The sequence below is a fragment of the Pongo pygmaeus genome, chromosome 17 (genome assembly GCF_028885625.2).
Source record: "Pongo pygmaeus isolate AG05252 chromosome 17, NHGRI_mPonPyg2-v2.0_pri, whole genome shotgun sequence".
NCBI classification, from domain to species: domain Eukaryota; kingdom Metazoa; phylum Chordata; class Mammalia; order Primates; family Hominidae; genus Pongo; species Pongo pygmaeus.
The window spans coordinates 83,889,418-83,913,781 of NC_072390.2; the positions used below are offsets into that span (position 1 = coordinate 83,889,418).

The 24,364-nt window shown below is 34.1% G+C and overlaps 1 protein-coding gene across 8 annotated transcripts in view; it reads left to right on the forward strand.

The window, feature by feature from the left end:
* The window catches only part of CCDC102B (coiled-coil domain containing 102B), a 372,905-nt gene that overhangs the window by 45,506 nt on the left and 303,035 nt on the right, over positions 1 to 24,364 (forward strand). For 3 of the 8 annotated variants that reach the window (XM_063653804.1, XM_063653812.1, XM_063653806.1), the window contains one exon: positions 22,541 to 22,664. The exons of the other annotated variants lie outside the window; for them this stretch is intronic. The gene's annotated coding sequence lies outside the window, so the exon portion shown is untranslated. The remainder of the gene's footprint in view (positions 1 to 22,540; positions 22,665 to 24,364) is intronic. 8 annotated transcript variants of the gene reach the window in all.

Sequence of the window (24,364 nt, forward strand, 5' to 3'; positions counted from 1 at the left end):
CAAGTTATGATATGTATTATTTTTATTTTCTCTAACTATACATTTTTAAACATTCGTCTACAACTTGTTTAGTTGTGAAAAAAGTCTTTATGTAGTACTTCTTTGAAATCTGTTAAGGTTTTTCAATTTTTATAAATATTCTGTATAAGTTCCTGGAGAATTCATTTTTTAAGTTTCTGTGTGAAGCAGTTTCGGTTAACTAGTATATTCTGTTTATGTGGGTACTCAATCAATATTTGAGATATGTTGAAATCTCCCATTCTGAGTGTGAATTTGTCAAATTCTCAATTTTAAAATAATTTTTTATTTAAATATTTGAATCTATATCATTTGCTCTATACACTTTTAGAAATTTTGTACCTTCCTGGTGAGGTGAAGATTTTATCATTTTGTTGCAAACTTCCTTAACGCTAGCATAGCTTTGTGCTTTAACATCTATTTTTGGGTACTATATAACTACACTAGATTCCTTTAAACAATACTTTGTGTTACAGCTTTTTGTAAGTGTTTTAAAAGTTTAACCCTTATAGCTGGGTTTAGTTTATATCATGGTTAGTTGTGTATTTAATTTGAGAAGTTTAGTTCATTTACGTTTATGATAATTATTTATATTTTTGACTTATTTTTAAAATTGTTACTTTGTGCTTTCATTTGTTCTGATTTTCCATTGCTTTTTTTAATCTTCTTTTTTGATTGACTGAACTTGTATATTTATCTGTTTCCCTTCTTCATTTTAAAAAATCTTTCGCTAGTTTGTAAGTAATTCCAGTCTGTTTAAACTTATTTTAGATGGTGTCCCTTGACATTTTACCATCCATGTTTACGTAAACGATATTTGCAATTACAGTAGTCTCCCCTTATTCAAAGTTTCCCTTTCCACAGTTTTCGTTACGCACAGTCAACCATGGTTTGAAAATATTACATGGAAAACTCCAGAAATAAGCAATCCATAAATTTTAAACAGTGTGCCATCATGGGTAGCATGATGAAATTTTGTGGTGTTGCTCAGCGAAGACTTAAAAAGAAGGCTATCATATCTCTTATAACCACTTTGTCCTCTAAGTATTTATGGAGAACATATTTGCCTTAAATGTATTGTTGTTTGGGATTAAATAATTTATTATAACTAAATTTTGAAATATTCCTTGACACTTTTTAGCCTAAAATCTGTTTTTTGTTGTTGTTGTTTGTTTCTTGGTTTTTGGGTTTTTTTCCGTCCATTGTCTCCACACTGAATACATTCCCACTCACTAGTCACTTAGTGGCCATGTGGATTATTAGATCTACTGTCATGGTATTCCAGAGCTTGTGTTCAGGTAACCCTTATTTTTCTTAATGATGGCCCTAAAGCTCAAGAGTAAGAGTAGTGATGATAGTAATTTAGGTATGCCTAAGAAAAGCCAGAAAGTGAAAAAGGTGAAAGTTATGTACTTAATAAGGAAAGAAAAAAGCATCATGTGTGGAGGTTGCGAAGATTACAATAAGAAACAACCTACCTGTGATATTATGAAGAAGGAAAACAGAATTCATGCTACTTTTGCTGATGCACCTCAAACTGTAAATGTTACTGCCACAGTACATGATAAATCTTTAGTTAGAATTGAAAAGGCGTTAAATTTGTGGGTGGAAAACATGAACAGAAACGTATTCTGATCGACGGCAGTTGGGTTTGGTACTACCTGTGGTTTTAGGCATCCACTGGCGGGGGTTTGGAATGTATCCCCTGCAGATAAGGGGGGACTACTGTAATCAATATTTTACCTCAGCCTCACAAACCACACAAAGGCCTTAGGGGGAAAAAAACTTCTATCTTCTTGATTTATAAAGCATTGTTTCTGATATTTTAGACATGATTTTATAATTTTACGTGGGTTGTATTCTTCAAATTTACTTACCATTTTATATAGATAAGTTTGGTTTACATTTATTTACTGAACTCCTATGGTCTTTAGAGACCTTTTTTCATGCTTACTACATTGTAAACATGGAGGATGCCTGCTTTTTTAAATGAATCATCTCCCTGTTTCTCACACAACTGTATTGACAGTTGCCATGGCGCAACCTCCTTGGAGATTACTTACGTTAGTCAAAGGAAACGGCACCTGCAATATTTAGATGGATTTGTAAAATAAGCTAGATGGAGTTACCATATGCATGCATGGTTGCCCCTTTCTCTCTTGTATCCTTTTCATTCCTCCCTAGAGGAGAGGATAAAAAAGTCAAAGCACAACAGCTATATTTAGAATATTGGCAGAAAGATTCTTTGTATTCTAACAATGTAAAAAAAATCCTTGCTCAATAATAGCATGACAACCTAATCTGAAGAATTAAAGATTTTCTGTTCTGAGAATACTATGATATGCTAGTGCAGAGGATTTTGAGGTTGATTGCCTCTTTCTATACTCAATAATGATAAAAATATAAACACTACCAATATTCCTCAACACAGCAGTAGAACCTAGCATTTTTTTCCCCTTGTGTTAACCTCTAGGTATTTCTTCCATGTGAGTATAATAATAGAGTAACTATGGCTTATAAAGTAGCCTTTTCCCGCATCATCATATAATAATTACCCTTTGTTGAATGCCATGTGCCTAAACAATGCATTAGAACCTCGATCATCGTTGCTTTCTATTCTCATAGCTTCATAAGAACTCCATTACCCTTACTTTTTTTAATCAGGAAATTGAGAGAATTTGCTCAAGATTAGACAGATAATGATGATGACAGCTGGGCTTAGATTCAAAATCTTACATTCAAAAGCCAAGGATCTTAAGTACTCTTTGTTTGAAATTTGATTCACTACACTCTTGCCTCCAACAAGGCAACATTTCTTGCTGTCATTTCCTTTCTGTTATTTCCCTTCTGTATATGTTTTTCTGATGGATTTTATTCCGGCTGCTCCATATAACACTACTATGATTACTAATAATAACATCATGCTGACTCCATAGAAGAGCATTGCATGGCGACTCACAGTTCTTTGAATGTATTATTCCAATTTATCTGTGCAACAACCGTATGAGGAAAGTTTGCATGACTTCTAGTTTTGCAGATAAGTAGCTAAGGCTCAGAGAAAGTAATTCCGTTTTTCAAGATTACCCAGTTAATATATGGCAGACTCAAATTGTATTCCAGGTCTTCTGATTTAAATTCCAAAGTTCTTTATTTCACAGTAGCCAATTATTATAAAGATAAAAACATAAAACAGACAATAACCTTCAAACTACTTAGGGATGTAAGGCACCAGGCTAGTAAATTCTTGGTTATAGGCAGACTTGTAAAGAATGCCAGTGTATCTGTTATAACATTTTTGACCTCCAAATATTCAAGAAGAAAATGTTAGCATTAAATTTATTATTGTTGGGTTAGCTAATTTACTACAAATAATTTTTAAAATATCCATCAACACTTTCTAGCCTAGAATTTATTTGGCAAGTGACATAATAAGAAAATAATGGGAGACCAAGGCAGGCACATCAGTTGAGCCCGGGAGTTTGAGACCAGCCTGGGCAACATAATGAGACCCTGTCTCTAGCCAAATAATAATGATAAAGAAAAATAGTTGGGCGTGGTGGCACAGATCTGTAGTCCCAGCTACCCTGGAGGCTGAGGTAGGAGGATCACCTGAGTCCAGGAGTTTGAGGCTACAGTGAGCGGTAATTGTGTCACTGCACTCCAGCCTGGGTGACAGAGTGAAACCCTCTCTCAAATAAATAAATAAATAAATAAATAAGCTGGGGATGGTGGTGCATGTCTGTCATCCCAGCTACTCTGGAGGCTGAAGTGGGGGGATTGAGCCCAGGAATTTGAGGCTGCGGTAAGCTACAATAGTGCCAACACACTCCAACCTGGGTGTCAGAGTAAGAATTTGTCAAGAAAGAAAGAAAGAGTGAAAAAGAGCTAAGGAAAGAAGGAAGGAAGGAGAGAGAGAGGAAGAAAGAAAAGGAAAGAAGAAAGAAAGAGAAAGAAAGAAAACGAAAGAGAGAAAGAGAAAGGAAGGAAAGAAGGAAGGAAGGAGAAAGAGGAAGAAAGGAAGGAAGGAGAGAGAGGAAGAAAGAAAGAAGAAAGCAAGCAAGAAAGAAAGAAATAGAAAGAAAGAGAAAATAAGTGGAAGCCAAAGGGACTATAGTAATTTTTAAATTTACATAATCTATCTCCTTGTAGCCCCTTTTGGAATCATTCTGTAGATTTGCTAATACCATTATATACATCAGTAACATTTAGCAAGAGCAAAAATTAATTGACCTTGGAAAAAGTGGAAAACATTTGCATCACAGTGATTTGTGATCAGGGTTATTAGCATGGCTTCACAGATATTATCATTACTTAATATTCTATCAACCATATTTAATATAACATATATGATTCTTAGACTTATTCTGATGTAACTCATACTCCTTCTTTCTTTCTTTTTTTATTTTTTTTTAGTTTTCTAGACCCAGCTGATGCACATGTGTGACTCTCATGATTGCTAGTGAGATGTTCAAATGTAACCACTATCTGGAATGTTATGTCTTTTAAGGACATAGCAGTTTTGGCTTGTTAGGAAAGACTGAAAATCCAGTTGAACAAAATTTTCCATAAAGAATTTTAAAACATATTAATTCATAGGAGATAAGAATTAACCACAGATACATTTAAGTAGCAATTTAAGGAGCCAATTATTTTGATTCCTATTTTTGCAATGTCTAAGTTTATTCTTAAATATCATAATACATGTATCTATCTTTCTCTTTGCTTAGAATCATGCAATAAAACAGAGGTGGGTGATTAAATAACTCCTAGGACGAAGAAGCAAGATTAGAAATAAGGCTGCTTCTGCTTCTGTGGTCCATTAGCAGACAAAGTGCCGTATAAAAACAGTAAAACAAGGACTGCATTACTGAAATTTCAGGAAAGTAACACATCCTGCATCTGACCGAGTGATATGTCCATATATGATTCCCTAAAATCAGGTCTTACAGTTTTTAGTTAATCTTTGCAAAAATTCCCGAGAAATGTGCAGGGTTAAGAAGTGGAAATTCTTACCCACATCAAGTGTGGGATGAGGACAATGGGTTGGCAATGGATGGACAGTGCTTAAGTATTCTTTATATCTGGTCCACCAAAATCCATAGACAATCATTCATTTGGTCCTTAATAAGGCGCTGTGTTTCAAATCTGAAGTAACTGGCAGCAGATCACACAACACAGGAATTTCCAAGTACTGTTCTGAGTCAGAGTAATTCCTGAGTCTGGTGGCCCCTTTCTTTATCTTTTCATTTTGGATACTTTGTTTTGCCAGCTGAGAAGTACGTTTCCAAGGAAATCAAAAGGTATGTGTCTGGCTGGTGTGCCACAGGCCTCAGTTGAAACTGACATGTTGGATAGTCAAGAGGTAATAGCTCAGAGAAAGCAAAATTATGAGTTTGGGAATTAAAACAAAAGAAAATGATACTGTTTTGAACTTTTATAATTTTTTTGGTAAGATCTGGTACATATTACTTCCTTATTTTACATAACAGTGATTGAAGAGGCAAAGATAAATGCTGTTTTTCCCCATTTCATGGATAAGAATGTTAAAACAGAGATATTAAACTGAAATACACACTTTGTTAAATGCAAATTATAGAACCAGAAATGTAATATGCTCCTTGAAATAATTTTGAAGGCAGTTATTTTCTCTTACTAGCTGGGTAAAATCCATACTAGGCTAAAATTCACTGTTATGTAGAACTTTGCATTCTGTTTCTGCTTTGCTGTTAATTACTGAAGTGAGGAAACTCATTTCTTGTAGTGTTATGGACTGAATGTGTGTGTCCTCCCAAAGCTCATATGTGAAGCTCTAACCCTTGGGAGGTAAGGCCTTTGGGAGGTAATTAATCTTAAATGAAGTCATGATGGGGGAGCTCCTATAACGAGGTTAGTGCCATTTTAAGAGGAAAACACCAGAGCCTTGTTTCTGGGCCATGTAAGGATAGAGCCAGCTGGCAGCTGTCTGCAAGCCAGGAAGAGAGTCCTCACTAAGAAGGAATCCACTGTCACCTTGTTCTCAGATTTCTAGCCTCCAGAATTGTGAAAAATAAATGCTTGTTGTTTAAGCTCTCCAGTCATTGGTATTCTGCTATAGCAGCCCAAGCTGATGAAAATGCTTGCAGATCCACGTAATACTGACCAAAGTTGCCTCATACATGATACTAGAACCTCATGCAAACGATCTTTACTATGATTTTTACAAGCAGTAAAAGGTCATAGTATCTCTCTGAAAAGCTCATTCATATCATTATACGTATTTTACAAAGAATAGTGTAATAATAGTTGCTTATGGTCATATAAAATTTTACCCCAAAATTTATCAAGATTTATGTTAAATATATTCAAGTTTTTCTTCCACAAAATACATTTTAGTAAAAGGTAAATAATTTATGACAAAATATGTGCAAGTGTTTTTTAAATTGTTATTTATTTATTTATCTTAGGTATATTGAATGAATGAAGAATTAAAATTTGGATTTCCAGTCGTTATGATTATACTTATATATAGTTTAAGAATAAAATATAAAAATGATAGTAGTTGAAACATTTATTTTTGGAGGCTGACATTTTTCTAAATCTTTTTTTGTGGTTTGTCAATCATCAATATGCAATTTAAACTATCAGGCTAATTTATTACAACTGGTAATCACATAATGGATGGCATTACAAATCCATTCTCTAATGGATGTCTATAGCAATTTACGATCAGAGAACTTTAAAGAATAAAGTTATTGATTTCCTGTTGCATAATAGGAATTATTAAACCAATAATAAACCAAGGTCTCCTCTAAAGGCAGCAAAGACAGATGGATTTTACTATCATAGGGACAGTAGTTATTCCCCTAATGATAGCCTTTTCCAGGGTTTAACTGCATATTCTGCCAGAGGATTCTCTTGGTTTCACCATTTATATTCTAATTTTCAGATCAGAAGAGCAGCTGGTAAATATCACTTAGAATAAACTTTCTATACTTAAACATGTACAGTCATGACATTATTCTTTGTCTTTTACCAGGGGTCTGAAGCTGAGTGCCTTATTGATCTTATATTCTCTTATTTTGCATTACTGATTACTTTCCTATGAAACATTGCACAATTTATAAATTATTTAGCGTGTAACTACTCAACAGCAAATTATAATATTTAGTTACCAAAGTCAAAATCACAGAAGTTCAATATGGTGAGATTTGATATTTTTGTTTAATGTAAATTAAATATGTATGAGCAAATTATTTTTCTTGCCTCAAAATACCATATAAACTATACTTTTAGGTTAAAACTATATAAATAGATATATCAATATTTATTTCTTATTTTATTTAATTAATATTTATTGGATTAGTATGCACTGAACATATGAGATATAGTGTTTACTCTGTCAAGTACCTTTCAGGCTGATGAGGGAAATATGGATAAGAATTTCTTAAACTATTATAACAAGTAATGGAAGTTATTACAAAGGCATAATTTTAACTAGAAGAAAGGGGAATGAGGTAGTAAGGAAGGTGAAATGTAAAGATGGAATTGATGGCTGAATTCGGTGGCTCACGCCTGTAATCCCAGCACTTTGGGAGGCCAAGGGAGGTGGATCACCTGAGGTCGGGAGTTGAAGACCAGCCTGACCAACATGGAGAAACCCTGTCTCTACTGAAAATACAAAATTTGCCAGGCATGGTGGTGCATGCCTGTAATCCTAGCTACTCAAGAGGCTGAGGCAGGAGAATGGCTTGAACCCGGGAGGCGGAGGCTGTGGTGAGCCGAAATCGTGCCATTACACTCCAGCCTGGGCAACAAGAGTGAAACTCCATCTCGAAAAAAAAAAAAAAAAAGATTGAATCGATGGGTAAATATATTTTTCATAAGCACGGAAGGGGATGAAAGCTATTATAAGGATGCTCTTTCCATCAGGAAGGCTTCACCTACTTGATCTCATCTAAAGCTTATTACCTCCCAAAGGCCCCATCTCCAAATAACATCACATTGGGGGTTAGAGGTTCAACATATGAGTTTAAAGGGTACACAATTAGGTCCATAGCACACCTTATCTTCTGCTTTTCTCCTCTCATTTTCTTCAACCCTACCGTTCCTCCTGGAATGATCGCTAGATAACCTCCCTCCAATCAAAGCCTTGGGCTCTGATTTCAACAAGAATCCAGACTAACTAGTTGGCAGTGGAAAACATACTCTCAACACGGGATTGCAAAACTCACTGGCAGCCAGGCAAGAAGACTAGAAGTGAGTAGTAATAAGGAAGGCTATGAGTTACCAAAAAAAAAGCAAGATCTCTTCCAATAATCTGAAAGTAATTCTTCTGGCTAAAATACACAGACCAATGCTAAAATCAAAAACTGAGGCTGTAGAGATAGAATGGGAACAGATTATGCTGATCCTTATAGGACATGTTGAACTGTTTGGCTTTTCTCCTGAAACAAATGAGAAAGCACTGAAGGATTTTAAGCTGTAGAACAATATGGTCATATTTGCATTGAATATATTAGGATGAGGAACAGACTAGAGAGGAACAGGTTGCAGTAAGGGGGTATTCCAGGAGGTGGGTATAGAGGCTACTTCATTAGTCCAGCTGGAAAAGATGATAGCTTGGACTAGATGTTGGAAGCAGAGACCATATGAACTTTTCTAAAACCTTAAAGAAGAGCGTCTCCATATTTAATGAAAGATTTGACCAGATGGCTATAGTGGCTCCTCTGCATATGCCTTTGAGGGACCATGTGAATATTTCACTAAGAGGTAAGAAATCTCTTGTTAAAGAAATCATGATTTCCTTAAGTTTCTTTTGCTTTTAAGTCTCCACTAGTTGATGCAATACAAGAAAAACAAAACACATAGTGTGTATTCCACATAGTATCAGTCAGCTACTGCTGCCTAACAAACATTTCAAAATTTCAGTGGCATACAAAAATAAGCATTTATTTCTTATGTATCCATGTGTCAGTTAATCTAGACTAAATACTTAATTTCTATTAAGGCATGGGTTTAGAAATAACAAGGTGCAACTTACCTTATTCCACTGGATAAGACAAGTTTATTGAACTGGGGAAGTGTACTCTGCTTCCATGACACCAAGGCAAGGTTGTGGATGCATCCTCCTACCACAGGGGAGGGGAGAATTGTGGCTAATAATTCAACCTATGGCGAAAAATTAACTAGATCGTATTCTGCTCAGTAAAACCTGGAAGATTTTCAGCAATTCCTTTCACTGCAGTTCTTCCTGTACCATTTAGTCAAAAGTGATTTATTCCTGTGTACATTGTTTTTAATAGGATGGTTGATGCATTTTATTACTAGGAAGCCTGTGTAATTTTGTAAAGTTTTTCTTAAATCTCAAAGTTGTAATATATCTTGATGCATAAGAGCCAGGCTTTGTAGAAAGAAGAAAAAAGAAAGAATTTTCTGTGAATTTAACAAACTGAGTTTTACAAATTTAGAGCGAAGCCCAGAGTACTCAGCATGGTGTTTTAAACCGTCAAAGGAAGAATATTTAATATGGTAAAACACCAAATATTGCATCACCCTGAAAGAAACAGAAGTTCAATCAGTAGTTTACAAGAAATGGTTCTGCAGGGACCTGGATTGATATTAATGCTGATAGAGTAAGTAGACCTTCAACTGAGAAGATAGATTTTGGGGAATTCCCAGATTTGGGATCTTGTGCCTGACCTTCCAAAATGCAACAGGCAAAACAACATAAAATCTGTTTACATTATCAATGGCTGCATGGTGGCGTTTAGGTAAATGGTCCTGCAGGCAGCTCCATAGTTTTGGTACACTCCAAGGTGATGTGGTCAAAGCAGCCAAGACTTCCCAAGCCCTGCAAAGGGGAGAGGATGTTCTTTGGAGATACGTTGGGTCAGGATGAGAAAATGTAGGTTATGTGACTAGTCGAGATGAGAAGCTGTAAGAGGGACTGGTGACACCTGTGGCAGATATCACTTCTAAATATGTAAAATCATCAGGGACGTAGTGCGTCAGGGTGCAAAATAACAATAACTGAACATGGTCCAGGGGTTAGATACTCACCTCTTCATCTCAGGATGAATACAAGTCACACACACTTAACCACTTAACTGCCTCTCCTTATCTTGCTCTCTGGGGTTTAGGTAACCCTTTGAAAGAGGAAAGGATAAGGAGGTTTGGAGAAATCTTGGGACCACTTGCTCTGTAAGCAAGGAGCGGTAAGGTCAAGAGAGCATGGGCCTTGAAACTGTGCAGACATGTGGCTATGGATACATTTGAATATCTGCTAACAGAATATCAATTTTCAACTGCAATGTGACTGAGTTGCCTTGAATTGGGAAAAATAAGAGCTTTCTGCCATCAGTGAAAGTAGAGGTTAAAATCAAGGTCACTTAGAAGCCGAATTTACTTATAAAAAGAGAGAGAGACCTACATTTATGTACATATGAGTTGTTACTCTGAAATACACACACACACACACACACACACACACACACATATACACACACATCTTCTGGAAATAAGGATTGTCAAGATACTTATCTGGTCAGAGTCTCTTTAGGTAAATAGGTCTTTCCTGTTTCCAAATGTTTTAGAATTATTGTTTCACCATGCACTTTTAAAAATCTTTATAATTTCATTTCTACACATTTCCAAGGTGAGTGATAAATGTAATAAAATGCAAAGTCAAATGTAATGAGGAGCAGAATCGAATTATTCTCCCGTGATGACAAAGATCCAAAAGTCCTCAACCCCAAATTTGAACACCTTGAACTGTCAATCAAAATTAGAAATTGCCAGAGCCTTGTACAAAATCTAGTACCATTTAACATAATGACACTTTTTTTCTCAGTGAATTTTTGTACTGAAATCTTTTTTGTTGCCAGCACAATGTGAAATGGAAAGTTGGAAATAATATTGAAAGCTGGTAGCATAGGCGGCCAAACCAAATAATTAAAACAAAATCATACTCAGCAACATATTTTTGGAATTTGTAGAGTACAAATTATCTGCCGCTGTGAATAACTTCTAATATTTAAGCAATGAGTGAAATTTTTACTTTTTGACCCAAACTGTCGAGCTTGGCTCTCTTCATAAGATCTATGGCCAACTTTCCATGTTTCTTTGAACTTTACAGGTTTGAGCAAAATCTGGACTCTTAAGAAACGAGAGAATTTTAGTTCTTTTGTAAAATTAAACTGTCCTATTTAAAAAGTTCTTTTATTATTCCTTGATAGATGTTATCTCTTGATAAATTATTTAAATTGATAAAATGTTAATTGTATGTTTACTTGGAAATTGAAATTTAGAAATAATTTATCTAGCCCAAGGAAAGAAGGAGTGTTAAGCAGAGTAGAGCCAGACTTTTCTCCATCACTCTAAACAGACTAATTAAAAGAATGGCTTTAGTATTTTATTTGGGAGAGTTCAGTGAAACACTTTCCCAGAGGTCTCTATAGTTTACCAGAAAAATTTCAGGAAGAAAGAATATCAAGGAGATGGAAACTATGAGAAGAGAGAGAAATAGCAAACCAGTGTGAGTCTGTAAAAGGGAGTTAAAGCTTTCTGGTTAAGTGGTAAGAGGGCAAATGAATGTTACAAAGTTTTGATTCCTGAGACATAAACCATAAAAAGCAGAATATAAAATAGAAGTTAGAAAGTTAAGAAAGGATTCAATCAATATGAACATGCACTCAAAAACATGTCATTAGCCATAATAATTTATTCCAAACAAAGGTATTTTCATTCTTGGAAACAACATTTTCAAAACTAGAAAAAACAATGCCAAGTCAAAAGAATCGGATTGAGTTCCTTCTTTTAGAGGATGTCAACAGCTGTAAATAATTTGCACTCCCAAAGTTATAAGAATGTGTCTAAGTGAAATACTATAATAGTAACATGGCAGAGGAGCCTGGGAGAAAGGAAAGGTTAATTTGATGTGCTCTGATATATCCAAGAAGTTAGTTTGCTTCATATGCAGTAAAGAGAAAATAAAGTTTATCTAAAATGAAGTTTTTAAAAAGTTAATCTTCTCTGACTTATTTTTTCCATAACACATTTTTATTTACTGTATGTACTGGAATTTATAAAAAATTAAATGACTAAATTGCCTTGTTATATTGTACCCTAATATAAATGTATTTTAATTGTAAATTAGTACTTAAATATGATTGGTTTTGAAGCACTGCTTAAAATAATTTTATTTGTTAAAATTGAATTCAATTTTCCCTTTTAATAAAAGCTATATTTTTCAAGTACATAAAATGCAAAGTATATTATATTACTTATTGGCTATCATTAAGACTAACGGTTTTGGGAGCTATAAAAACATTATTTAATTTTAAAAGATAGTTGTCTGAAATATAAACATGTTGACTGGTCTTAAAATATTTGGGTGGCAAAACACCCGGATGGCATGACTGATTTCTTGAACAATGAAAACAATAATAACACCACAAAATAGTCAAATATTTATATTAACTCAGTCACATGTTTTACCCAAAATTGAAATTTCGCTTGTGCTTAAGAGTAAAAACATTTGCAAAAATGTATGCCTTTTCTTTCAATGGTACCTATAATTTGTTGAAGGGTTATGTAAAAGTGACCATAATATCATTAGTTTAAAAATATGCCGTACAAGAAACAGACACACACACACACACACACACAGAAATTAAAAATTAGGCAGGTGGTTCACTAACATTCTGCAATAGGCACCTTTGAAGTTATAGTTTTTATTCATACTGAAATTGTTCCTTTTTAATCTTGGTATCTTTCAATGGGAAATGATATTTTGAGACAACTCTTTGGGTATTAGGGGTTGTCTTTGCTACTGGATTTGTCACTATTCCTAATTTTTTTCACTTAACAAAACTAGAGTATATAAATATATATGTATATGTTTATAAATAAGTATAGTTGTATATAATAATTATATATGCATGTATCTATATACAGTACAGAATGGATTCACACTCATGCTTCCATTCAAAATCAGGACCAGGGTTTCTATTAAAGTCTTCAGTCTCACATCTGTATCTCTTTTCTCCGTGTTGCAAATCCTGGTTCTTGATGACAGCAGGAATGGTAGCATTAGCTTATCACGGTCCACAAAATCTCTCATTTGCTTTATCTGTAATATACATACAACAGTCTCAGAATAACAATATCAACACTACCACGAAGAATATTATTACAGAAAATAACTAAATATTTTTACAGCTGTTTTTGTCAAATTATTGTGATTTAAATAACTTAGGATTATTGATCACTGTGTGTCTATATGCCACTAACTGAATACATGTTTAAGCTCAATTGCTTTGTTTTGTTTTAGAATTTTAGAGATTGATTTATTTTTAATTTAATTTTGCATGGTCTCAAAGTTGAAACTACAAAAGAGGTATAATCAAAATTTAACTTCTTTACTCTTCATTTAATAATCCTAATAGTTGTCATTTAAAAATATTATCATTTACTTTTAATTTTAATATATATTAATTACCTAATCAGTACCACTTATACTTTTCCTTTGAAATATTATAGTTTTTCCATTTATTTTAACATATTATACATAAAAGATTTAAAATATATGCTATATATATATTTGTATATGTATACATAATCATGTGTTGCCTTTCTTCTTTTCTGTTATTTTTTGTTTTGTCTTTTCACTTTATATTCTAGACATCACTTTATAGTCATATATAGAAATATCCCTCATTCTTGAAATGCAAATCAAAACCACAATGAGATACCATCTCACACCAGTTAGAATGGCAATCATTAAAAAGTCAGGAAACAACAGGTGCTGGAGAGGATGTGGAGAAATAGGAACACTTTTACACTGTTGGTGGGACTGTAAACTAGTTCAACCCTTGTGGAAGTCAGTGTGGCGATTCCTCAGGGATCTAGAACTAGAAATTCCATTTGACCCAGCCATCCCATTACTGGGTATATACCCAAAGGACTATAAATCATGCTGCTATAAAGACGCATGCACACGTATGTTTATTGCGGCATTATTCACAATAGCAAAGACTTGGAACCAACCCAAATGTCCAACAATGATAGACTGGATTAAGAAAATGTGGCACATATACACCATGGAATACTATGCAGCCATAAAAAATGATGAGTTCACGTCCTTTGTAGGGACATGGATGAAATTGGAAATCATCATTCTCAGTAAACTATCGCAAGAACAAAAAACCAAACACCGCATATTCTCACTCATAGGTGGGAATTGAACAATGAGAACACATGGACACAGGAAGGGGAACATCACACTTCGGGGACTGTTGTGGGGTGGGGGGAGGGGGGAGGGGTAGCATTGGGAGATATACCTAATGCTAGATGACGAGTTGGTGGGTGCAGCGCACCAGCATGGCACATGTATACATATGTAACTTACCTGCATGTTGTGCACATGTACCATAGAGCCTAAAGTATAATAATAATAATAATAATAATAATAATAAAAAGAAAAAAAAAAGAAAAGTAAATAAATAAAAGACAATTTGTCAGTGATAAAATAAAGCCAAGTGAAGTGAAAAAAAAAAAAGAAATATCCCTCATTCTTTTTTACAACTGGAGATTATGTTGACATGCTACTAATTATTTATCACTTCTAATATTGACAGATATTTGTGCTATTTCTAATATACTGTTTTAAAATTATTTTTGCAATGAATGACCTTCTTATACATTTTTTTGTGTTTTCACCAGTTTATCTTTGTTATATATTTTTTAAAGTGGAAATACTGCTGCATGAAAGGTAAAGGTATATTTAATTTTGCTAGATAGTGAGAAATTCCTTTTATTATATAAGGTCATTTTAAGTTGTTTAGTTAGTGTTTGATTTAGATAAGATCTATACATTGTGTTTTCTTGATAGGTATTTTGTCTCTTTTCCCTTGACATTTATTTATTGTTATAACCAAGTATGGAATTTAATTTTTTCCTCTTCTCTATATTTCTTATACATGAAATGATAGATTTAGAGGTTTAATCTCATTTAGGTTTTCTTGGCAAGAATACTACACAGGAAATGCTGGTACTTCCATCAGGAAATGTAAAAAATAGATTGCTTTCCTTATGTGATGCTGGTAGGCATCGATAACTCCTGTTTTTTTTTTTTTTTTTTTTGATGGAGTCTTGCTCTGTTGGCAGGCTGGAGTGCAGTGGTGCGACCTCGGCTCACTGCAACCTCTCCCTCCTGGGTTCAAGTGATTCTCCTGCCTCAGCCTCCTGAGTAGGTGGGACTACAGGCACCCGCCACCACGCCCAGCTAATTTTTGTATTTTTAGTAGAGATGGGGTTTCACCATGTTGGCCAAGATGGTCTCAATCTCCTGACCTCGTGTTCTGCCTGCCTTGACCTCCCCAAGTGCTGGGATTACAGGCGTGAGCCACAAAGCCCGGACCCTGGATTCTTTATTAATTCATGATATGCAGAGTGATGTTACTCTAATTCTACTGCAATATATCTTTGATTATTTCTTCTCTCTGTTCTCTGTGTCCATTTTTGGGCATTATGATTAGATGACTGTTGTATATTTCCACATTGTCCTGTACATTTCTTAACCTCTGTTTCATAGTTTCCGTCTCTTTTATCTGTGGAGTGTATTCTGGGTTTTTCTTTGGCTTATATTTTTAAGTTCACTAATTGTCACCTCAGTTGGGTATAATCTGCTTATTAACCATTTCCAATTAATTTTGAAAATTTCAATCATTTAGTTTTTATATTTAGAATTCCTATTTATTTAAAAACTACTTGGACATTTTTCATAATTTCTTCACTTTGCTATATTTTTAAGAATTATTGTTCTATTATAAAGACACATGCATGTGAGTGTTCCTTGTAGCACTCTTCACAATAACAAAGACACAGAATCAACCTAAATGTCCATGAATAGAAAACGGAATAGAGAAAATGTGATACATATACACCACGGAATACCATGCAGCCACAAAAATGAATGAGATCATGTTCTTTGCAAAGACACGGATGCAGCTGGAGGTCATTATCCTTAGCAAACTAACTCAGGAACAAAAAACAAAATCTCGCGTGTTCTCACTTATAAGTGGGAGCTAAATGATGAAAACACATGAACATAAGGGAACAACCCACACCATGGCCTGTCGGAGGGGGGAGAGTGGGAGGAGGGAGAGGGTCAAGAAAAATAACTAATGGGTAATAGGCTTAATACCTGGGTAATGAAATAATCTGTACAAAAAAAACCCTATGACCCAAGTTTACCTATGAAACAAACCTGCATATGTACCCCTGAACTTTAAAGATAAAAAAAAAGACTTATTGATACACGTTGAAAATAATTATTTCTGGTTAGTCTCAAATAATTCTAATACATAAACTTTTTGTAGTTTTTATTGTATTACCATTTTTTTCCCGAATTTCACTCCTTACATCCTTTATGGTACTTATATATTGTGTGTCTGTGTGTGTTTGGCTGTGCAGATAATTTTCCTTGGAATTTTACCTATAGGAAATATTTGTGATCTTGGTTGAATTTATTTCCATCAGTTCCGTGGGGAAATTTTCAACTCAAAACCATTTAAAAATAATTTTGCTGAGAACTTGTTGATTAAGCAGGTAGCATGAAGTAGAGCTGCAAACTCGTAACAGGTTCAGCTTGTGTTTCCATGTTTTAAAGGACTATTTCTCCCTTCAACACTCAATACAAGCTCAAGATGTGCCTATGTCTTTGCTGTATCTTTCTTCTCAGTAGGTGAATTGATCATTGACTTTTACTCTCAAGTTATAGTTATTTTGGATTTCCACTTTTATATGAGGGTCTATGCTGTTGGAGTCCCACATTGTCAGTTTCTAGGCTTTCTCTCCTCTCTCTTAGGCCCTGAGAAGTCCTCAAAATGGGAGTCAAAGTTACCAATTTTAGGCAAATACCTTCACAATGAAAGTTGACTTTAGCACTCTTTTTCTCCTTGATTTCTAACTTTCACTTCATGTTGGGCCTAATAATTCTTAGTTTCCTTACAGATCAACAAAATGTCATTTCTCCTTTTATTCTAGCTGCTTAAAATCTTTTTGTTGGTATGGGTTAAAGGGGGTATTTAGATCTCTGTGCTTGTAGAAAAAGAAACTATTTTATGGTATATGGAATTTTAAATTGGTATAAATGATAAGCTATTCAAGTAAAGGAATTACTATATCAGGTGCCTCAAATTAAGCAGATTAAAGAGTAACTCGAAGAGAGTCTTGCCTGGAAGTAAATAAACAAATAAACAGAAATAACTAAGAACAGTTTCCTAAATATGTCAGATACAGTGATTGCAATTGCTTTTCAAGGGAGAGAAGAGATTCAGGGTTGACAAGTATATTGCAATGAATCAAATGGGAAATTTTCTTCGATTTTTAAAGGAAGATTCTCATTACTTGCTGATAGGTTACAGGTACTAGATTCGAAATTAGTTCAGAAACTATAGAGCTTGCATAAGGGTATTCGTTAAACCACTGATCCATAAGTTTAACAAGTGAGGTAACACTTTCAGGCAAGGAAATGGGAGACATGACCCAAGACTAGCACCTACAATCTAACAGCAGAACAACTTTATGACCGTCTGATGTACTTGGGACTCTAGAAGAGAGTCAACGTTTTCCCTCTTCATATTCCAGACTGTCCTAGTATGTTTCTTTCAATTAACGGCAAAAGTTACTGGTTACTGAGTTCAAAATCTCTCTGCCAGCAAAGGAACTTTCTTAATTTTCCAAAAACAACACCATCCATCTTTTTCTAAGATTTGCCATTTCTTTTTCATCAACTAATTTACTCTTTAGGAATTCATATTTGATTTCTACCATTTCTGTATAAGTTTGATTGCCAGAAATCCTTTCTTTTAGCTTTGATGCTATTACATTTATAATTGAGTAGCTGCAACACTATTTTATGTGAGATGTACCCGGTTTTAGTTTGCCATCTCAGCAGATATTGCTGATTCAGAGATAAACAGGATTTTGGATGTCATCAGGTCAAATCTTTTTTTTTTTTTTTAAATAAGTAGTAAACAAGCAAAGACTAAGTCACAGTGAATTGAGAAACTTTCCCTAAAGTCACTCAGTTAACTGAAATATGTTTATGTTAAAAAATTCCCAAATCCCACATGCATAACTGATTGAATAAATCATATGCTTATTCAAAGAGCATTTATTGAAAAACAAATGCTTATCAAGCTAATGTGCTGGGAACTGGGGATAAAAAGGTGAACAGGGCATGGGAACTGCTTTGAAGGAATTCAGACTTGGGGAAGCAGAACCATCAAGAACAGTGATGACTTCTGGTCAAAGTGATTTCTAGTTATAGTCTACAATGATGAAAAGGAAGAAAACCAGAAAAAAAAAAAAAAAAAAACTGTGAAAACCTAGTACCAGAATTTTGAAGTGAAGACTCTTAAAAGGTAAATAGGGTGGGTATATGAAAAAGGAACCTGACTTATTCTAAATTTGGATAGAGGTTATTCTGAATAATAATAAGAAGGTTCGTTATGCATTCCTGTTTAATGACACACACTATCCAGAGAACTGGACAGCCATCCTTTTTTCTACGAGGTTGACAGATGTTCCCAAATACCTTGCCCTCATCTCCCAGTAGCTTGATAAACAAAAAATAAAACTGCCCAAAATTTACTCTGGCAGGAAATTTATGTGCACACACATGTGTTTGCGTTTTTATGTGTGTGTGAGCTGACAGTGCAGCAGGAAATTATGAGATGTATAGTCCTCATCAGGAGAGAACTATAAGGAAGTAGGCCAATAGGAAACCTAGTAGCATAGATGCTGGGGATTATATCTTTTCCTTGTACTGTGTTGCTTAAGGCCACATAGTCTAAGGTCAAAGATTGCTTAAGCATAGCACAATGATTGCTTAGTATAAGATTGCTTAAGGCAATTGAAAAGTATGAAGAAAATAATAAAGATTCACTTATATTTTAAAATCTCACCTTTCTTTTGTATTTTCATAACAATTCAATAATGTACATCACATATTAGCACAACAGTATGTCATTATATTTATAAATAAATTAAGTACATTTATTTATGTTATGGGTTCTTACGGAATATAATTTGATGATTGTTGCATAATCAAAAATGTTTGGAGACCATTAAAGTAGAGAAGCAGAAAATCATGCAGTGAGGAAAGGAAAAAATCTAAAAATATAGGTGACTGTAGAGATGAGTTACATTATTGATTCTACAGAGCCTTGCTATTGATTATAAGGAGCTCTGATAGCTTAGGCAAGCTTGCTGCCTCACACATGGGTTGATTTTTTAAAAAGAAAACAATTGTATTGAGCTGTAATTCACATGCCATACATTCCACCTATTTAAAATGTACAGTTCAATAGTTTTAGTATATTCACAAAATTGTGCCACCATCATCACAGTCAGTTTTAGAACACTTTTATCAACCAAGATAAAATAAAATTAAGAAAGAAACCCTGTGTGCATCAGCAGTCACTCCTGATTTCTTGCTATCCTCAACTGTAGGCAAACAATTATCTACTTTCTATCCTTATTTATTTGCAGATTCTGCACATTCTGTATAAATGAATTATACAATATGTTGTTTTTTTTCACTGACTTCTTTTACTTATCGTAATGTTTCCTAGCTTTCTCAATGTTTTAGCATGCATCAGTACTTTATTGCTTTTTATTGCTGAATTATATTCTATTGACTTTATGTGCCATGATTTCTTTGTCCATTCCTCAGTGAAAGGGTTGTTTCTACTTTTGGCCATTATGAATAATGCTGCTATAAACATTTGTGTACAAGTGTTTGTGTGAATGTAGGTGTTTATTTCAGTACAATTTTAATTTTGGGGAACTGCCAGACAATTTTCCAAAGCAGCTGCACCATTTTGCATTCCTCCCATCAATATGTAAGGATTTCACCTCCACATTTTCATCAACACTGTTTTTTTTTTTTGCTTCCATAAGTTTATTCACAGGCACTGTAATGTGAATTTCATGATTTTCATGTCATGAAATATATTTTTAATTTGTTTTCAATCATTTTAAAAATCATTTGTTATGTTTTTATAATCTTAGCTATCCCAGTGGAAATAAGATAGTATCTCCTTGTTGCTTTGATTCACATTTCCTAATGACTAATGATGCTGAGGTTTCTGACAGGTTTCTTGTTAAATCTGACAGTTTTAACAAGTCTTTCTGTGTTTCTGGGCCCCAGAGTTCCCTACTCTACCATTTTGGCTGATGTTACTTGGATCAGAAACATTTTGCATTCACCTGGAAGGCAGTCTAGTCACAAGTCTGTGTCAACTTTCCTATCCTTCTGTCATAATACAGTCTGAGGAGAACGAAATCAGTGTCAGAACAATGACATAATTATAATCACACCAGACAAGCCAGAAGTGAGTAGAATATTTAGAGGGCTTATTAAGACCATAGTCTACAAACTCTGATGGAAAAAACACTATCATATCTGTTAAAGTTTTAGGGATACATAAAAACACATTCTGATTAGTTCATCTTGCAACTAATTAAGCATAGATAAGCATAACTTATCTGTTTTTGTATGTATCATCTGTAGTAATTGGCTAACAACATCATGAAAAGTACAAAACAAAATGCCTCCATTACTTAGCTGATTATGGAGGCTATGAGTGGTAGTCTTCTTTGTGCGTATTTATATTTTCTGATTTATTGAAAAGAAACATCTATGACTTATGTAATATGTATTAATTTTAAACAAGAACACATTTAAGTTCTCAGAAAATTAATAAGAGAAGAATGAGTGGGTGGACAGAAAGAAATTTGGATATAGAATTTTTTGGCTGAATTCAAGATTCTTTATCTGTAAAACAATAATTTTATTACATTAGTTATTTTCCAAAGTGCTCCTTAGAGTCTGGGGATTCCATGGATGACCTCCAAGGGCCATTGTTGGAGGAAATTAGATGTGAAGAGAGTTTCCAAGTGGGCAGGTATCCAGGCTGTCCTCCAAGAATTAATGGGAGAAGTTTCACTTTTGACATCCATGACTTCTGTGTAATATATAGTTTAACTCTTAAACAAAAGTTCTCCATTACTTTAAAAACATTTGAAAGCCAATGTGATAAATAATTTCTTAGGTTAATTTTGATGATATGCCATCAAAATATTATTATTTTGTTATTTTAAAAATGGTCTAGAGCTTATCTGGATTTGGCTTGTATAATGATTTGTGGAATAAATAGAAGACAGAAAGATTGGGTTATAGCTATTTAAAATTTTTTTTATAATAACATGTATTGCTGAGCCTTTGTAGATTATTTTAGTTAAAGTGAGAAAATGTTTTAATTTCAATTTTTAAGATCTAAGAGGTATAACTAGAATAACAGTCATTGAGGTATTTTTGGGGGTTTCTAGAATTAGACAAAGAATGTAAATACTGAAGCTACTTTTATGGTAGCTATATTGTGTAAATAATTTCTATCATTTAACCAGAAAGTGAAATTTTCTGATTTCAATGAATAGGAATACAATTTCTCTTTGAAGAAGCAATAGCAGTCTTGTTCTTTTACTATCCTATCAAATACATTATCATCATTGAATTTTCTTGGAAAGATGGTTAATAATGTTTATAGGTCCAAATTTTCATTTTTGTACTTCTAGGATTTGGATTAAATTATGTATTTTTATTCAGCTTATCACCCAAAAGTTTATATTTTTACTTATTTGGTGCATTTTAGAGTTCATGAGGAAAATCAACATATACACCTCTTTGTCCTTGTTGTGTAGGAATATAATGAAATAAAATCACCTTTCAAACACACACACACACACACACACATATATATACACACACATATATATAAATGTAATGATTTATTCCTTTTCCTCTTCTCTCTCAAAGGTTTTTGAAGTCAATACAAGCTATGTTTGTGTATAGGAAAGTATGCCATGGAAATATTAGTACTTTATTTAATTAGCTAATTGCACTGCATATTTCTTTTTCATCTGAATGGATATTTTTGCGTGTCCTCTGCTTTGACATCAGAGTTTTGATATTCTCAGCTTTTTTTGATCTGGATCAGGGGTGCATTATCCTCCTACAGTTCGGAGACACTGTCTTCACTCTCTAATTTCCAGTAGTTGGAAATAAAAGATTTGACTTAATCAGCATTGATTAACCAAAACTAAATGAAATCTTCAGGGAAATTTGCTTGAAACTGTTTAGAATGAAAATAATATTCATTTTTCATGTTTGTGGTGTTGTGCTAATCATGTTTCATAATACAGTAAAAATATTCAACATTGTTTCTAAAAGACAAAGGCCATATTTTAATCACAGGATTGATTAATTAGCACCAAACAAAAACAAAAATTTAACGGTATGTGAGGCCATTCGTTTTTAGTGTAATTGAATGTATGCCATTATTATTATTATTGTTACTATTGTTATTATACCTGCCATTTACATTTAATGAGTGCTTACTATCTGCCAGGCTAGAGATTCTCTTTTGCAGATTCACAATCATCTTTTCAACAACTTACTGGCCTTGTTTTGCAGGTGAGGTAATTGGTATCCAGTGGAGGTTGGTGCGATTGGTTCGCTTATTTATCCAGCAGTCCTGGCCTGGGAAGGCTCCTGTTTTCAGTCAGATTTCCCACTGTGATATGTGGGTGGAGAGAAGGTAATCAGGTTCTAGATGTCCATAATCTAAACGTAAGGAAGTCTTATGTTTGAGTAGATTTCTTAAGTGTGTTTCACTAGGAGTGGACAACCTCTTTCCTTTATTTTTTAGTGCTTGTTGTAGTCTTGAAGTTTCCTAAAACTTTGTGATGTGTCTCTCCCTGTCCCTTGTGCTCATGCTAGGAAGCCTCCCCAGAGAGATGATCTACTTCATTTAAATGTCACTTCTTCCAGCATTAGACTCTGCCGTCCAAGCAGCTGCTGTGTGTGTGAGCAGAGAGAAAATGTCCCAAGCCCTGTGGTCAGGCAGGCAATGCATTGATAATCCTGATGGTTTATACCTCATTGGTTTGAGTTTACACTGCACTTAGATTTTCTACCAGATACTTTTGGAAGACTGACTTTTACCTTGTTGACAGCCTTCTCTTTCAGATATTGGGTGATGTAGTTTCCCATGCTTAGATGTCCCTGTCATCAGTTCCCATATATTTTTGGTGTTTAGAAAGTCCCCAAAATGTCTTGTCTGATTTACATCAGAAGATGTAAATCACTCTTTCTTGATTTCACCATTGTTAGAGGCTTATTTTTAAAACAGGAGCAATACTTTTATGCTATAGGAAATAGGAGAGGAAATATACTATATGGAGCCTATTAAATTAAAGTCTGCTGATAACATTTATGAGTGTTTTTGAGTATAATTGCCTTAGGTTTAACAGTTGATACTCAAGACTAAACTCCATGTTTTACTCTTTCTCAAAAGGAAATTGTATAACAATTCTAATAGTGCTTTTTTCAATCATGACATTTTTCTGTTTCATTTATATGAATTTTTTAAATCCTTAAGCTGCACTGGCTTACCTCACATATGCTCTAGACATTCAATATTTGTTAAGAGCCGTTGTATTAGTACATTCTGGCATTGCTGTAAAGAAATGCCTGGGACTGGGTAATTTATAAAGAAAAGACGTTAATTGACTCATAGTTCTGCAGACTGTGCAGGAAGCATGGCAGCTTCTGTTTTGTGGGGGGCGGTGCTCAGAAAAGCTTCCAGTCATGGCAGAAGGCAAAGGGTGAGTGAGGCATCTCACATGGTGGGAGCAGGAGGAAGAGAGAGAGGGAAGTGACACACACTTTTAAACAACCAGATCTCACGAGAATTCTTATCATGAGAACAGCACCAAGGGGATGGTTGTAAACCACTCATGAAAGATCCAACCCCATGATCCAATCACCTCCCACCAAACCTCACCTCCAACATTGGGGATTACAATTTGACATGAAATTTGAGTGGGGACACAGATTCAAACCATACCAGCCATCAAACCTGGTTAATGTCATGACTAATTAAATATAATACTTTAGAAATTCATACCTTAGAATAAATGCAATATTGTTTTTATTAAAGAATATGTTTTACCACTCAATCATTATTTATATAGATCCTTGTAATATAAGAAAAATAATAATTTTCTACATATATACACTTTTAATTCCCAAAATCTCCTTCAGTAAAATATGTGGTCTAACATAAGCAACATGTTAGGATCAAGAACAAACCTAGATCTTTTAGGACTTGGTTCACATTGTCTTTAAAGCCATAGATTATGCTATAAGCGTTACTGTTTTGGTAACTTTTGTTGTGTTTTGTTTATAGCTGCAATTTATGGTCAAAAATGACAATCTCTTATGATATAAGGAAAT